This window comes from Aplidium turbinatum, chromosome 1, assembly GCF_918807975.1.
Source record: "Aplidium turbinatum chromosome 1, kaAplTurb1.1, whole genome shotgun sequence".
NCBI classification, from domain to species: domain Eukaryota; kingdom Metazoa; phylum Chordata; class Ascidiacea; order Aplousobranchia; family Polyclinidae; genus Aplidium; species Aplidium turbinatum.
Window position 1 is genome coordinate 9,158,240 of NC_137472.1, and position 16,813 is coordinate 9,175,052.

The following is a 16,813-nucleotide window of genomic DNA, read 5'->3' on the forward strand; positions in this document are numbered from 1 at the left end:
CCAAATGTAAACATTGAACTTGAGAAAAAACAAAGCCTGGAGACACACCTAAATAGTTTAAAGAAGTTAAGAACTTGATTCTAGTCACTCGTAAAGTAAGATTTTCCGAATGGAATTTTCCGAAAGTGTTTTGAGAGATTGGTTGATTCAGATTCAGAAATAACTATTTGCCAATGAAATTCTGCAATCATGATAAAAAATAAGCTAAACCTTAATCCTACTTTTTTTGAAAAGTTCTTGTAGCCAACACCGCAAAAAATCATTTAAAGAAAAAAAAATGACTTCGATGGGCGTCGAACTGTCGTTCTCACGAACATTAGGCACAAGATGAAACCACGATACTAAACAAGCCAACGAAAAATTGTTTGCCTTCACACGGTATTAATACAAATTCTACGCGAAGTAACCGACAGATAAATTTACCGCACGCGGTAACTAATGATGACTACACTTATCGAAATATGTAAATGAGACAAAAAGTTAGACAAGCAAAACAAAGTAACCTTAGCGAGTTTAACATATTGTATTACATACAAAACAAAATATCTAACATAATGACTCAAACTTTTCGACACGTAGGCTACGTGTGTCCTCATCAGGAATTAAAACTGCAATATCAATAAAAATAAAAAACCGTAAGATAAATTTAACTTTGCACTATAACTGTAACGACACTCTGGACGACTGAAAAGCACAAACTAAACAAATGATACAAAAATGATTACAAGTAAGTTATACGGTAGGAAACAGATTACATGAGGTGTAAACTACAAGAATTGGACAAACAGTCAGAACACATAAAAGAGAAACGATCAGCCACAGGCGAATAACTGCCGGTTGAGAAATGGATTGTTACTTTTGATTCTTACCCTCTGTCTACCGAATAAAAAATATGCATGTCTTACCGTTGGGGTCCATTGGACCCCAAATTTCAAAGAACTTGTTCTGGACAAAAAAAAAACAGCTCTGGTGATGAAATTAAAGCTCAATAGGAAAAGACGTACGGTAACAGACTACAAAAATCGAAACTTATAAACACTGTAGAAAAAACAAAAATACTCGAAATTTGACAAATAAGTCATGCAGTGGCCCATGCACAAACCAAACTGATAAGGAATTGATCTATTCTTGAGCAATGGTCAAACTATTGAGAGATTTGGCTAAAAAACACATATTAGGCCTTCATATTAGCTCACAAGAAATGTTGTGATTTTATATATTATCGTACTCATTGCAAATGAATGAAATGTTCTTGGCAAACGTTGAGTTTGCAAGTAGTACAGAATTGTCTGAGTTTTTGGTCTTTGTGTCTCGCAAAGTTAGCATCTAGCCATCTTTAATTTTGGTGCCTGATCTTCAACAGCTGTTTATTTTATTTTGTTGTGGATTTAGATGTCTTGTTGATATTGAAGTCGAAGCTGGTAATCCAGCAAGCTCTTTTCCTAGTTGGATCTAGAATTTTCTTCTCTTTCATGCATGCATGCTTCAATGTTGTGCTGTTATTTTCGCCTTGCAATTGATGCCATATCACAAAAGCATTGACATCGATCATACTGTAAAATAGAGTGATCGGCCATCTTCTCGTAATTCTGTTGGAAGTGTATTTCCTAACCATTCTGTCAATAGTGATGACTCCTATTTTAGTGCTCTTGTAATACAAGATTACTTCGAATGCAGCAGGCTTGGGATCCATTGGACCCCACGGTAGACAGAGGGTTAAGGCTTCCGTGATCTTAATCTGAAAATCAGATCTGCCTCGAGAGGTGATTTTAAATTGGTTGATCGAGACATTGTTAATGCAATTTAAAATTATCTCTCGAGGCAGAAAGTTCGTGGGAAAAAAAAATGCGCAACTGGCCCAGCGTCAAGAGCCTCTACAAGTATGCGAAACTACCAGGAATAACCAATCAAGGCTTTTTCAGTCCGAAAACAAAGATTTAAAACCAACAAACCAACCTTTGTGTGTGTTCTATAAAACATTCAAAAGCTCATGGTTGAATTGAAATATACCATTAAAAACGTCAGATCAGGTATAATGGAAGAGCACCATGAATAATAATGAGAAATTAGTGACTGAAAGTAGCTTACTATTTCGTAATCAGTCAGATTCCACTCAGTTGACATAAACCCGAGAATTTGTATTCATAAATTATGAGTTGTCTACCTTCACAACACGATTAATTGACGGGCCAACTGCGAACGAAGAAGCGGCGAGATTAAGTATCGATGGTTTAAATTCCTAGTTGTGCATTTGAGCAACACACTTCAATAAGTGCTTTCCATCCTCTTTAAATGTCAGGAATAATTTTTGACTTAAAAGCAGCATTAATGTCCTACGCTAGTGGTGAGAGATGTAAGACGAATGATGCCCTTTTTTAACCATGAAAATACATAAAAAAAGCACAATAAAGTTACCTTAACGGGTTTAACGATTTTGTAGGTGGGGAGGGGGCTGTCAATTCAACTTTTTTGTATCAACAGTTGTATCTCTAATACCACTGAGGCTGCGACAACGAGATTTCTTGAATTTTCCTAATTTTTATTCACCTCTATTGAGCTGAAATTTTGAGCGAATAAAGGTTATAAATTGAGAGATATAAGGCATTTCTCAGCACATCTTCTAAAATGTTTCATATGTTATATGTTTATATATGTTATATGTTATATTTCATATGTTTTGCATTATTATATTATTTTTTATGAAAATTATAGATTCAAATTGAAATTAAGTAAAAAAATGTTAATCACAACATTGCAATGCATGTTCTTCATTACTTTACCAAAAAATAATGTGTAAACTCAAGCAATCACAAAATAATCCAAATGTCATAAGTCACCTCAACATTTCAACGTATATGAGCAGTTCTAAAATTTACATAGTTTTAATTTTCGGATATGCTCAGTGTGAATAATTTTACAAAGTGAATCCCAAATTTTGAAATCGTGCCTTAAAAATTAACAGAGATATCACTCCTAAAGCATAAGAAGAATCGACAGCCTCCCCCCCCAAACTGAGTAAGTCTCCAGGAGCCCAACCTTCTAAGGGTTAACAAAATGTATTACATACATACATATTACAGATTTAATTCCTGATGAGGACACACGTACGTGTCGAAAAAGTTTGAGTCATTATGTTAAATATTTTGTTTTGTATGTAATACGCTACATTATGTTAAAACCGCTAAGGTTACCTTGTTTTGCTTGTCTGTGGTTTAACAATGCAAACTCTCTACCATAGCTTTATCATTAAACATACATAACTGAGCAACACATTATAAAAACAAAACAGCAAACGTTTGAGGCTACGCAGCTACTCTTAGTAGCCTAATCTTATAAAAGAAAAGTAATGTCACATTGAACAAGAAAAATTAGAGAAACATATCGTTTGACAGCAAAATTTGGTGTAATCTAAACATTTGATAACTGCTTTACTTTGCTCACATACCAAGTGATAATACGTGGCATATACACGTAGGCTATATACACAGCGCAATGCACCCCAATAGCTCAATCGGTAAAGTTTTTGACAGTTCTCCTTTCTTGAGCAATGCAGTTAATCCTTAGATGACAATGGGGTCTAACGGACCCCAAAACTAGTTTTGGGTTGACGTTTCTTCTACATCTGTTACCCGTCGGGTTTGATACTCTTTGACTTTTAACGTGTTTATGACTGTGTGTGCCCATTTTCTTAGTACAATGCTAGGATGCTCTAGCAAAAAAGCAGCATCGCTTATTAACACATTTACAGTCGTTGTCCGTTTAAAAGGACATCGTTTTTAATGACTCAGTATTGCATCATCCTATTTTGATTGAATCATTTTGGACTTGCTAGTAGTTGTTTAGCGTCTGTTTTGAAAGGAGTTGATAAATGTTTGAGAACAGCGTACTTTTTCTGGATTTTGTAAAAGTTTGAAGATTGTTGAAAAATGAGAAGAGTCAGAAATGGTGAAGTGAGGAGGAACATGCAAGTTTTATTGTCTATTAGTAATAGCCTAGATATGAATTATTTCTCTTCATAGTTGGACACTCTATAATATTGTGCTTCCTACTATTGTGTAAATTTGTGTAAGGTTTTGCTTCTTTTGTTTGTTTATTTTGCTTTATATTTATTGTTGCCTTTTAAAAGGACACCGGCCACATGGCCAAATTATTTTGTCTGTTTTTTATACTGTCAAAGGGTAATGAACATCGTATAAAAGCAGCACATTGTAGGCCTACCTATGGAAGACTTAACCATCGTGTTTTGAACAACCATGCTATATCCATCCGCACAGAAATTATGGTCTTCCGGGCAGTCGTTCTGTCCACCCTTCTCTATGCTTGCGAAACCTGGAGATTATACCGCCGTGACATCAAACGCCTTTAAAATTTCCAGCAGAGGAAACTGAGTCAAATGCTAAGCACTCGTTGGGAAGATTGTCTCACCAACGATGCAATCATTGATCGCGCTGGGTTACCCAGTTTAGAAGCCACCATATTGCAACACCACCTTCGCTGGACAGGACATGTCATGCGAATGGACCCAATGAAGCTTCCACGAATAATGCTTTATGGTGAACTAGATACAGGAAAAAAGACCCCCGGATAACCAAAAATGAGATACAAAAATAAGCTGAAAGTCTCTCTCAACCATGCAAACATTGATCCGGGTTCATGGGAACAACTTGCCAGTGACAGATCACTCTGGAGTAAAATATCTAGGGAAGGCATGTAAATATATGAAAAATAAACGATATAAAAAAAGCCCAAGAAAAACAAAAAAAATACAAAAGCTAAAACTAGCCATACAATGTGACTTTTGCCCACGTCTTTTCCATCGTAGACTGGGCCTCCAAAGCCATATACGACATCCCCATCCACAACCAAATTCAATTTGGCGATGAAACCAATGCTCGGACACGAGCTGGAGCCGCCGACGACGACTGTCAGTGGCGTATAGCTAGGGTTTGTGCCGCCGGGGCGGACCATGATTTTTCCACCCCTGATTGCGTAAAGTAGGAGCGAGAAAATGGAATTCGAGCCTAATCAGTTCAAAAAAGATTTTTAATATGATTTGATTTTTTATTTACAATTAAAAATTCCTGCCGTCCACAAGTTGCCGACCAGAGGGGGGGTGAACTGCCTACCGGGGGGAACCGCCCTCCAACTAGCTACGCCGATGGTTATCGTAAATATAATACGTTTATAGAATAATTTTGTAACGTCCTTCAAGAAAGATCTGACAATTTTTTACCGAAACAAACACCTGCTTGTGTTAAGGAATCGCGGGATTTATATTTGACCAATGACCATGTGACCGGTGTCCTTTTAAAAGGCAAACAAAAAATGCATCAAAAAAGCAAAGATCACCAGATTTTTTTGATCTAATTCGTCGTCGTCGTGTGAGTGTCTGGGGCCGATATTCTATCCTTTTACCACCCCAGATTCACGATGTTCCCGGACTACACTGGAAGGCTACGAGAGAGCAGCCAGTCTTTGGTTTCATCATCCATGACACGCAGACCTTCCACTCCATTTGGTGGCTTGAAGATGGAGCAGTCATTGATGATGTGGTCTGCGGTCTGTTCCTCGACACCACATTCACAGGAAGAGGAAGAGGCCATTCCCCATTGGTGCATGGTTGAGCGGAAAAGCCCGACGCCCGTACGAAGACGGTTGAGGCGCACCCATGCCTGTCTTGGTAGTGTTAGACCGATGGGGCGTGTGTCGGCGTCGGGGATGAACGAATAGAGTCTGATGGCGGTTGACTTCCATTCAGAACTCCATTTATGGTCCGCCCAAGCAGCCGCAGAGATGTCTTGTACATCAGCTTCGTTGATAAGAAGTTGAACGGCTGGCACGAATGGGTGTCTTGATTGCAGTCGACGAAGATGCTCGTATGGGAGAGCAGAGATCTTGTGGTGGAGAAGGTGGTTAGGCTCCAGTGCTCGTTGAGTCTGAAGTCGATAAAAACCTAATTTTTTTGTATACACTTATGATTTTTGACAACGGTTAGCTCAAATCCAAAGTACACATATATCGCAAAGGTGTCCTGGCATCCTTCTCGCTTGCTTCATCGTTAATGAATTTTAACCCCAAAAAGTAAATAATCTCTCCACACGCAACGACTCTCGGCAGCAACTTTCCAAAAGGTACCATTAAAAAATCTCCTTTGAAGTTTGTTTGGTGATTACAGAAGAAAAAAGAGCAATAGCAGTGGTGGGAATCAAACCCACGTCAATGAAATGACTAACCTATCCACCGCCCTAACCCTCTGCGCCAAGTCAGCCGATGGAAAACCGATGACTTAATTTAACTATGATTTGCGTTTTTTTTTGTTTCTCTAAAGGGATTTTTTAATGGTACCTTTTGGAAAGTTGCCTCCCGGCACGCGTAAAAGTGACAATTAACCATGAAACGTCTGGATCCTTGGGCAGACCACATCACAGAGAACAAAGAAACAACATAAACTCAACATCAGCACAACTTGCTATTGCTCTATATAAATCAAGAGGGCAATCGAGCCGCTGGAACAGTAAGTAAACTTCGTTTTTAATTTATTGAGTATTCTTATTGTACTAACAAAAGAGTTAGGATTCGTAATCAGCATAATTCAATTTTTTTTCAACCTAGGGCTACATTTTATCTTAGTCAGGAGCTATCAACTCTATAAATGCATTGTCGATTTGACAGAAGGAATCCAAGAAAATACTTGATGGAGAATTGCTGGTCTGCTACTTCTTAGTCAGAAGATCCCTTATTGGAACTCAACAAATGTCTTGTGGTCATGGTTTCTTTTCGAAAGAAAGGCATTTCATGCGTCAACATAAAACAATTTTTTCGATCAATTAGGGTTGCGATTGCTCACCATCCAAAGCCAAATTAATTTTGAAGCCAATGCTCGGACACGAGCTGGAGCCGACGACGATTGCTCATCACAATAATATTGTATACTTTGGTAATAACTTGTTTCATCATAAAATTCTTAGTCTTAGTTTTTTTTTTTAATTAAATTCTATTGGATATAATTTCGGTTCTATTTTACAGAATGTAATTTGTTGCAGACCACTATTCATGAAATCTACGGAAGCATTAGAATTTATATTGAAGTTGAACTAAAACGTGATAAGGAATTTAATTTGAAAAAAAGACCAAAACAGTTTAGACCACGTCTAGAACTCAGTATATGACTGAAGAGACGGATACATAACTTTAAGTATTGCAGAGTTTAGAATTTGTAACAAACTTCGATGCCATCGCTATTAATTATTATTGAGTTGTGTCTTTGCTTTAGCCGGTTTATAAATTTGATATTTAGATAATTGAGAAATGTCAATTGAGATTTTCAAGTTTAAAAACAACTATTTTGTTTTCTTCATTACTGAGGGTGGATTTACGGCTAAAGAATCGGCTGATGCTAGTTGAAGCTTAATATTAAAAAAAAGGTTCAAGACTATAAGAGTGTTTAAAGTTTGTTTGATCCTTTATTCATTTCCCCTTCGAATTTTTCAAGCTTTATTCTCTCACCATTCGCAATGTTTTTTGCAACAAATTGTGGATTTTCAGGATATAATCAGAAGCTGCGTATGATAAAACACGGCTTTGTTTAATTTCTGCGGTCATAACAGCTCGTATAATATCATTGTTTAAGACTTTTTAAGTACCAAGTCTGTGGAATCTTTAAAGTTAATACAACGTTGAATCTTTTTGCCTAAGGCTACGTTACCGATAAGTATACCCGTAAGCGTCCCATGGTTATTTATCGTCAGTTTTCATTTGCTGAATCATGTAAATTAAACCAAAAATCACTGAATGCTTCAATTATTTCAATGTTAACTTTGATGAAAAGGAAGAAAAGAATTAGGCTATTCAAATGTCCGCTGCTGATGATCAATCAGTTGAAAGGAATTAAATATTTATGTCAGTATGTAGACAGGTTGTTTTAACCGGAAGTAATCTAATGTCTACAGACTGAATAGACAACATTATGTCTCCAATAGGTATATTGAGGCTACTGATTTTCCAAAAAGCTTGGAAAGCAGATTGTTTGCATGGAGGGTAAGCATATTTCAGTTCAGGTAATTCTCTTTCTTTAAGAGTCTGGTAATATATTAGAGCTGAGACTATTTATTTAAACGCGTTTGATCAGACAGGGCAATAGATTAATGTTCAACATTTCTTACATTGTATCATGTCATTCTAAAGCTGGGACCGTTAAAGTTCCTGTTACTCACTAACAGAACCACATTTTTACATGCAGAAAAAAAAAAAATCTGACTTGATATTTCTCATTTGGCATTTTATCTGAAGACAAACTGTCGAGGGACAGTTTACCAAAGAATTGTGTATTGAAATTATTTACTAAACATCGAACACCGTTGTAAAAGTAAATTTATTAGTACTGAAAAGTTTGGATTTTCATCTGGAATATTATCGTTTCTAGCCATAATTGCAACGTTAAACTGATAAAAGCGAAAGTTAAAGCAGAAACAGACAAATTTCTGTATTGCTTCACTGACATTTTGCGCACCATAACAATGAAGCAACAAAACAACTTGTATCCTTTTCTTTAACTTTCGAATTTATTAGATGAACGTTGCAATAATGTGCTGGTAGAAGACAAAGTAAATTTACGTGCAAACTCAGAACAACTCTTCAAGGAACCCATATGTAGATGCATGTAGTGAAGGGAAACATTTACATGTAGGTGAAAGTGTTCAGTAAAGGTTCTGTGTTTATACGAGCTAGAAGTAGTAAGAACCAGCTTGTGGTGTTTATTCAGGATGTCAGATGTAAGTGCAAAGTATTGCATACGATTGCAATGTTAATGCTGCAGTTATAGTACATGCACATACAAGCACTACATTACCTACGTATAATTAAGTTCTCTTTTAAATGCTGTTTTAAAATATTAAATTACGTTACAGTACTGTTTGTTAAATGTAGTAAATTGTGATTTAATTTTGAAAAGTAATGAGGTAAATTTGACATTGCATGTGATTTTGCTCCTGAGATCAAGGTGACCAGGTTTTATAAAAATTTCATTGAAAAAAAAATAAAGAAATGGGCAGTGGAACCAGCAAGATTCTTTCTGAAAACCCTCCAAACATAAAAAAAAATACCGACTACTTAAAATCAATTCATCCCTATCCAAAAAAGTCTGGTGGGTCTTCTAAAGACAAAAAAACATTTGAAGACTTTGACAAAGGGAAAAAGCTCTTCAACAGACCTTCTTTGAAATATAAGACAAAACTTGATCCTCGTGTGGTTGCAAAATATGACGTAAAAGCGTTAGTCGGCCGTGGAAGCTTCAGCAAAGTTTTCAGGGTGGAAAGAAAAAACTCAAAACAGCCTTTTGCCATCAAAATGGTTGACTTGAAAGAAAAAGGAGGAAGAGAAGCGGGTAATGCCGAACTTAGAGTCTTGGGAAGAGTAAAGCATCAGTTCATTGTGCAGTTGATGGAGGTTTTTGAGGCTTCCGATAAGATCTACATGGTCATGGAGTTAGCGAGTGGAGGAGAACTTTACGAGCGGATTATTTCTCGTGGAACCTTTTCTGAAAAAGATGCAGTTAAAATCGTACAAATGATTCTGCAAGCGGTCGACTACTTGCACCTGCTTGGTATCACACACAGAGACCTTAAGCTTGAAAATTTATTGTATAGTCACAAAGGAAACGACTCTAAGATCTTGATCACAGATTTTGGGCTCGCGTCATGGCGAAGTTCCGGTAGTGATGTTACCATGACGACGTTCTGTGGAACGCCAGAATACATCGCCCCTGAAGTGTTGATGAGAAGGCCCTACACAAGTGCTGTGGACAATTGGGCTATTGGAGTCATAACATACGTTGTGTTAAGTGGTATGATGCCATTCGACAATGAAAACAGAACAAAACTCTTTGGATTGATCATGAACGGGACTTATCACTTCAATGGAAATCCATGGCCAAAAATATCTCAGACAGCAAAAGATTTTATTTCCGGGTTTCTCGCAGTCAATCCAGAGCATCGAATGACACCCAGACAAGCTTTGCAACATTCCTGGATGGTAAACCACTCTTCGCAATCATGTGCAAATCTACATAGGAGCATTTCACAGAACTTTTTGAAACGAGTTTCATCGAGAAACACAAATAAGTCGTCTGAATCTGACAATTCCATGCGGTCGTTAATGGCGCAGCATCGCACAATAAAAGTAAAAGAACTCGATGATTTATTAAAAAAATATGATGTTCTTTAGTGTGTTAAACAAAGCTTGAATCATACAATGAATTGCAGTTTTGATAAAGGTTCGAAAAAGTTTTATAATTATACTGTAATAACGTCCTTTACTTATTTTTTACCTAATTATGTTTAACTCTGCAGTAGAACGATAACAAAAAATTTGAACATTACTTTTGGTTCATTATTGCCCATCACTAAAAACGCATGAACCTAAAAATAGTTCAACTTTGTAACGAGCAGTAGTAAACGCTTAAAGAATAATTCGGGAGCACATGATAAGACAATTTATGAAACGAAAAGCACTGAAAGTACCTTTCAACGTTTGGACAACACTAAAAAAATTTACACAACTAATAATTCACTGAAATATCATTTGACATAAGAAAAAATTAGTTTGTTTTACCAAGCAGAGTTAATTCTGATCAATACACAGCATCTTCTCAACATGATTTATCTCTGGCATTTATAGCAATAGGTTACATCTTCTTGTGCATACTTTGTTCATGAAATGTTTTGCACCAGAAATACCTGTAACAATACGTCGCCATGGTGTTGGTCTAGCAATCTTGGTTATAATTTTCCAAACATATTCATCTTTACCAAGAACCTCGTCTGAAGAAATCCTCGTCTTTAACTTTTGCATCACTTGCATCCAGTTCACTAAGTCTGACAATCCATCAAGCTCCGGTTCACTTTCAAACTATTTCAAGTCATCTTCAAGGTCATAAATTTTATTTCCGTGTCACCTGTCTGGTAAGGTGCTTTCATGAGGTAAGGTGCTTTCATGAGGTAAGGTGCTTTCTTTCTTTCTTTGCCGAGCTACATTCTTCCTCTTCTGTCATTAATTGCTATTCTAACATAATGATGATGATGATGATTATGTGCCTAATATGATACAGACGTTGGCGACCATGGTCTTCCAAACTTCTCTGTCATTTACCACTCGTATAAAATTGTTCGTTTTGACTGTTGTGTTTGTGGCCCATTGATTCAATCTGTTTAAATAAGTTAATCTTTGTCGACCTCTGCTTCTTTTTCCCTGCATCATTCCCAATAATGCTAACTTTTCCAAATCTCAATGTCTGTGAATATAATCTACAAATTGCATCTGACGCCTTCTAACTGTTGTTATTATTTTCCTTTCTGCTTTTGCCAGTTTTATAACTTCATCATAACTCTTCTTTTCAGTCTAAAATTTTAACATAGAGCAACTACAATAAATAACAAATATTCTGCAAGACACTAACAACCATTTCGCCACCAGAACAGTACCATAACGTCCATTTGACTGCAGCAATAAAACTTTAAAATTATAACCAAAAAACATAGACACAAGGTTGCAGTTGTGGAAAAGGTAACAAAAAGTTATACAAAAATACAACACAAAGGTTATTTATAACATGACACAGTTTGAAAAATTGGGCCTAATGTACTGTACAAGGCTGGTTTGACATTGCACCTGTGGTACCACTGCAAGGTTAAATTTGTTTGCGTGTTACAAAACAAGTCAAAACAGAAAAAAGTCCAATACTTTGGGAAATACTGTAGATCAACAATAAACTGTTTATCTTCCAAGGTCAAGCACCATCAAGTATTTACTTGGATCCAATTCATGCAAGCTGATCCATTATTTGTAATTTGAATTGCTTGACTCATCACAACCATTCTGTATATTTTTTGGTAAAACGTTCTGAACATTAAACAAAGAGTTTTCGTTTAAAGTGAAATGTGATTTATTTTAAATCACATTTTTTAGTTCAAGTGAATCATTTGTGCGAGTAGTAAGAATGTAATGGAGTGACGTAGAAAGAATCATCCAACTTTGAATTTGATCCGAACACGGTCAGTCAATTTTGTATGCACTGTAGGCTTATATTTTGACTGAATTTTGTATGGCATGTCTTTGATGCAGTTAATATTTTAGTTGCACCTCTTTATTCTTTCAAAGAAACTATACGTACAAAAGAATAGCTCATATATGTTTTAGATACATAATTTCGAACGTTTTCGGCAAAACTTTCTGCCCTCTTCAGGAAGAGGGCAGAAAGTTTTGCCGAAAACGTTCGAAATTATGTATCTATTTCATTTCTGTATTAATTTTGAATTATGCAATTCAATGTTATTAAGTTGTTATCGATTGTCTGTCTATGGTTTTTAAAAAGTACCTCTCTACCAAAGCTATACATATATGTTTTGTTTTTCAAAACACGGTTTCATCTTTTATCTTAACTTTGTTCTTCAAAAGATAATATTTCTGCGTGATTTTGTGTTGTTCAGGCCTGCAAGCTATAATTTGCAAAAATCTATTTCTCAATAAGGTTTGTCATATCACAAAGCTAGTTGGATTTCTTCTCAATATATTCTTTTGTTTAAGCAGCTGATTTTATTTTCTCACCTTAACCAATTTTCCACAAACAATGTTTTCTTTTACTTGTTATTTGTTGCAATTGACTTTCGTTTTCTTTGTGTTTTCAAAATTATTCAAAGTCTTTCTTTGAGTTTGGTTAATTTTACTTTGTATAGATGTTTGCAGGATCATAGTTTTATGCTTTTCCAATGTTAAACCTAGTTAGCTTCTTGAGCTGCGTTGACTTTTTTCTCTACCGTTGGTCCGATGGTTCCTAAAATAATTGTTTTCCCGTGTTTATTACTTCATATAGGCCTGCCAAATACAATGATATAGCATACCTTGACTTTTCCCAACTTTGTGTGGACTATCTGGAAGAGTCCAATTTTATCAATCGTAAAAAAATGTTGCTGGCTAGAAAAAGTAAAAAAAATTGTACCAGTTGAGCCCGTTGGACCCCAAGCCTCAAAGATAGAAAATCCTCCACTTTTGACAAACCAAAATTTTTCCGAAGATGTCCTGAAATCATTTTGAATCGGCTATCACTAAACTCATAAAAGGAAGTTCAGTTCCTATAAACTGTGCAGTTGGTTACTTTTTGGAATCAACTATCTTTATATTTGACTATTTCGTGACGTTTAATCCACTATTAATCAGCTTGGTTTACATAGTGTGCATACGAATCAATGACTTGACGTGGTGTTTAGTTCATGTCTAGTTGTTTTTGTAGTTTTTATTGGTTGTTGTAATTTATGATGTGTTTTCTCATCTGTACTGGAATTTCATATATGAAAGATCTTTTCTTCACAATAAGCACGTTTGAAATTGGAGTCCATTAGATCCCAAAGTTACAAAATGTATAATTTTTGTTTGGTAGACATAGGGTAAAGCCGCGTTTGATCAATCAAAGTTCAAAACACATTTACATACGGTGTCACTCATAACAGTTAGTTTGAGTAGTCTAGCTTAAGCACACCAGACAAAACACTAAGCTATACATCGGTTCAGTCTTTTTCAAACTGTTAAGCTCATACTTAGTTTCTTTTAGATTTTTTTTTGAACAAAAAGTAAAAAAAAGCAATTCATTTATTTGTTTACCGACAAGATGTTTCTATTAAACACAGAAACTTGATTAAACTATTATTTGGACAACACCCATACGGTTGTAAGCCTACTACTTTGCCAGAATTCTTACTTTAAATCATTGTTGAATTTTTTTTCTTTCTGATTGTGGAGACAAATATGAAGACGATTTGACTTTCACGACTCTTTGTGGTTGAGTAATCGGTCTTGCGTGTTGCATTTATTTATTTGCACGCGATAGCCGCGATTATTACTGGTTGATGTGTCTATTCAGCTGTGGCCACGCCACAACTAAGCACTGGTTTCATATCACTACTTGCAATGCAAACTATGAGCTTTCATTGATAAACTTGTTAAAATATCATTTATTTAAGGAACGATAACCTACGTTTTGGCACTATATCAATGGTTCCAAATCGTTTTATCACTTCCCTTTTCATCAGCAGGAAACTGCCATTATCAAACATAACTTTAAATGATAATCAAAATAATAAAACAACAACACTGAACTGACCAATTTGAAACTAATCAAACTTCACTACCATGTGTAGACCTTCAGCTAAACACATTGGTTGTACAATTCTAAAATAATGGCAAAATTTTTTCAACTAATGACGCATGGCATTAGGGGCATCAGAAGCATTTTATGCATATGGGCTAAGAATCTTTGTATTGTATGATTAGAAAAGTAAACGATTTTTCAAGATATTTCTGATTCATCAATTTGAGTTTTCGTTATTGCAATATTTTCAATACTGCATTGTTCATCGTGTGAGATAGCACTTTATTATATTGTCTTTCATTGTTTCCATCGACGTGTCACGCCCCAAGGCAATATTTCGGGCAGTCTTGTTCAAGCGTTCTTAATTTTCATGTTTATCAATCGTGCACTTGTGACGTTTTATCAAAAGATAATAGTATGGTGGTGGCTGCAACCACAAATTTACAAAAACATATTAAACCTTTACTGCAACATCAAGCAACGTTTGTTTTTCAGCCTTCATGACTGAGTTTAGTAGTTCTGAAGACAACAACTTTACAGTACATCAGCCGGTAGATGACTATGCGATTCGCGAATCCTTCACGTGTAATAAAATAATTTATTTTTGTACGAAAATTTGTTTCGTAAACAATTAATTCGAATACACAGATCCACTTCAAACTTCCCTTTTTCGCTTTGGTCTACGACCTCTTTCAATGATTAGCTGTTTGTGAGAATCTATATACTCGGATTGTCAAAGCTCTTTTGATTGCGTAATTCTAGCAGTTTTGCATACTTGTAGAGTAGAAGCTTTGGACCACTGATGCCATCTGCCTCTGAGATTGACAGAGTGAAGTTTTAGTGATTGTTGTCTGATTGTTGTCGGAGTGGTTGTTGTCTGTGAATTATTCCATTCACTTGGTGACGCTGAATGGAAAGCAGTCCTATATTGATTGATTGATTGATTGATTTATTTCGTTGTAGGTAAATATAGTACAATAATTACAGCAATAAAAAAGGAATTCCCAGCAACGGGAATCTGCGAAGAGACCGTAGGTCTTCGAGTCAAGCAGACACCCGTTAAATGAGTTGCTCAAGCGCATACTCTGAGAGTCGTGCCAGCGTCGCTTAATCTTCCAAATTTTTTCTTTCGTAAAATCAGGCATTTAAGCAACTGATCTATCGAGAGGAACAAGTGCTTTTCACTTTGATTTAATTTTTATCTCAAAAATGAACCTAAATGGCATAGTTGTGGACCCGAAAGAGTTCTTGTTACTGGTCTACGTTTTTTTTTTATAGGGTTGTTTTCTTCTACTGATAAAGGGTATGGTAATTGCCCTAGTTTTAGTTAGAAAACAAACTATTGATTTTCCTCAAGGTGTTTGACTGACATGAATTATAGAAAATCGAATCAATTCTGAGTAGTAGAAGTTTCATTTTGCGTTTTTACACTTGAAGCTCATTGTCTTTTAGCCAGTTTTTATGCTTCCGCATTGGTAAATTTTGTTGTAATGACCGGGTAGTGCAGTTCATGGACACGGACAGGCTAAAATCAAAAAATCAACAGTTTGCCTGATTCTTTGCAATCTGGACAGGTAGGTGAGTTTTGATAGCACTATCGAGGAAAAGTGGTAGCAGTTCGGCCATAACGGGAACAAATTCTATTATTACTGATCTATTCTTTTCTGTTGCATGTCGAGAAACCTGGGAAGGGGTAGCGTTGGATCGTCAATAATGTTTCCACCATATGGTCGATTTATTTTGCAAAGACCTTCCATTGAAAATCTAGCAGCATTAGTTGTTACCCCACAGTGCACCACAACATGGTGGTTACATAAATTTTTATTCATTTGAACTATCAGTCCAATAACTTAAAACTGCTAGCATTAATATGGGTTTACAAGCACAATTTTTGCTGATTTTCAATCACCGAACTATTGCAGCCTATCCTTGACAAGAACAGAAAACGAAATATGCAAAGAATGTGTAGATTGGAAAGTAATTCCCACCAACTTCAGTTTGATGACTTTAAACGGCTGTTTCCTAATAGAACAGAACTTTTCTTTGCTTGTTGCTCAAAAACCCGAAAAAAAATCTCGCCAATGGTCACAGTAGTTTAAATAAATTGCAGTAGTCTGAAATGTAGCAAGTTATTAAAGTTCTATAACAATCTAAGAGAAATATTGAATGTAGCATAAATAGAAACATGCATTTTGCTGCTTAAAAAAAGAAAAAAACTTTTGTCTGGTGAAGAGTAGCCTATACTGTACGCTGAAAAGATTGTAACAAAGTTTCAAAATTAATTGCAACCTTTACAAAGAGATACACTTCTGATTATTCTATCATCGGCATGACACTTCTATTCAACAATAGGGAACAAAGCATCTTATTATCACCGTCATCGGCAATTGCTTCCCTCATAATTACTGCGCAAAGCTTGAGACAAAGTTCCATTCAAAGGAGCTGAATGACAATTTTATACTGAGAACCAAGGGAACAGTACACTGTGTTCTAAGCAAAAATCAGAGGGTTTTAATATTGTTCCAACCTAATGATCACAAATATTTACAGATACCATGTTCAACAAAATGTAGATGTTCTGACAAACCAATGCTGTGGATCTTCCTAGCACAAAAATAACATTTTCTTGCTGCAAGAGAAAAACTCAATAAAACTGCGGGTTTTTCTTTGAAAATT

At 35.8% G+C, this 16,813-nt stretch overlaps 1 pseudogene; it reads left to right on the forward strand.

Moving 5' to 3' along the window:
- The first annotated feature begins 8,930 nt into the window (after positions 1-8,930).
- Positions 8,931-10,221, forward strand: LOC145773355 (serine/threonine-protein kinase H1 pseudogene; annotated as a pseudogene).
- Positions 10,222-16,813: the final 6,592 nt, after the last annotated feature.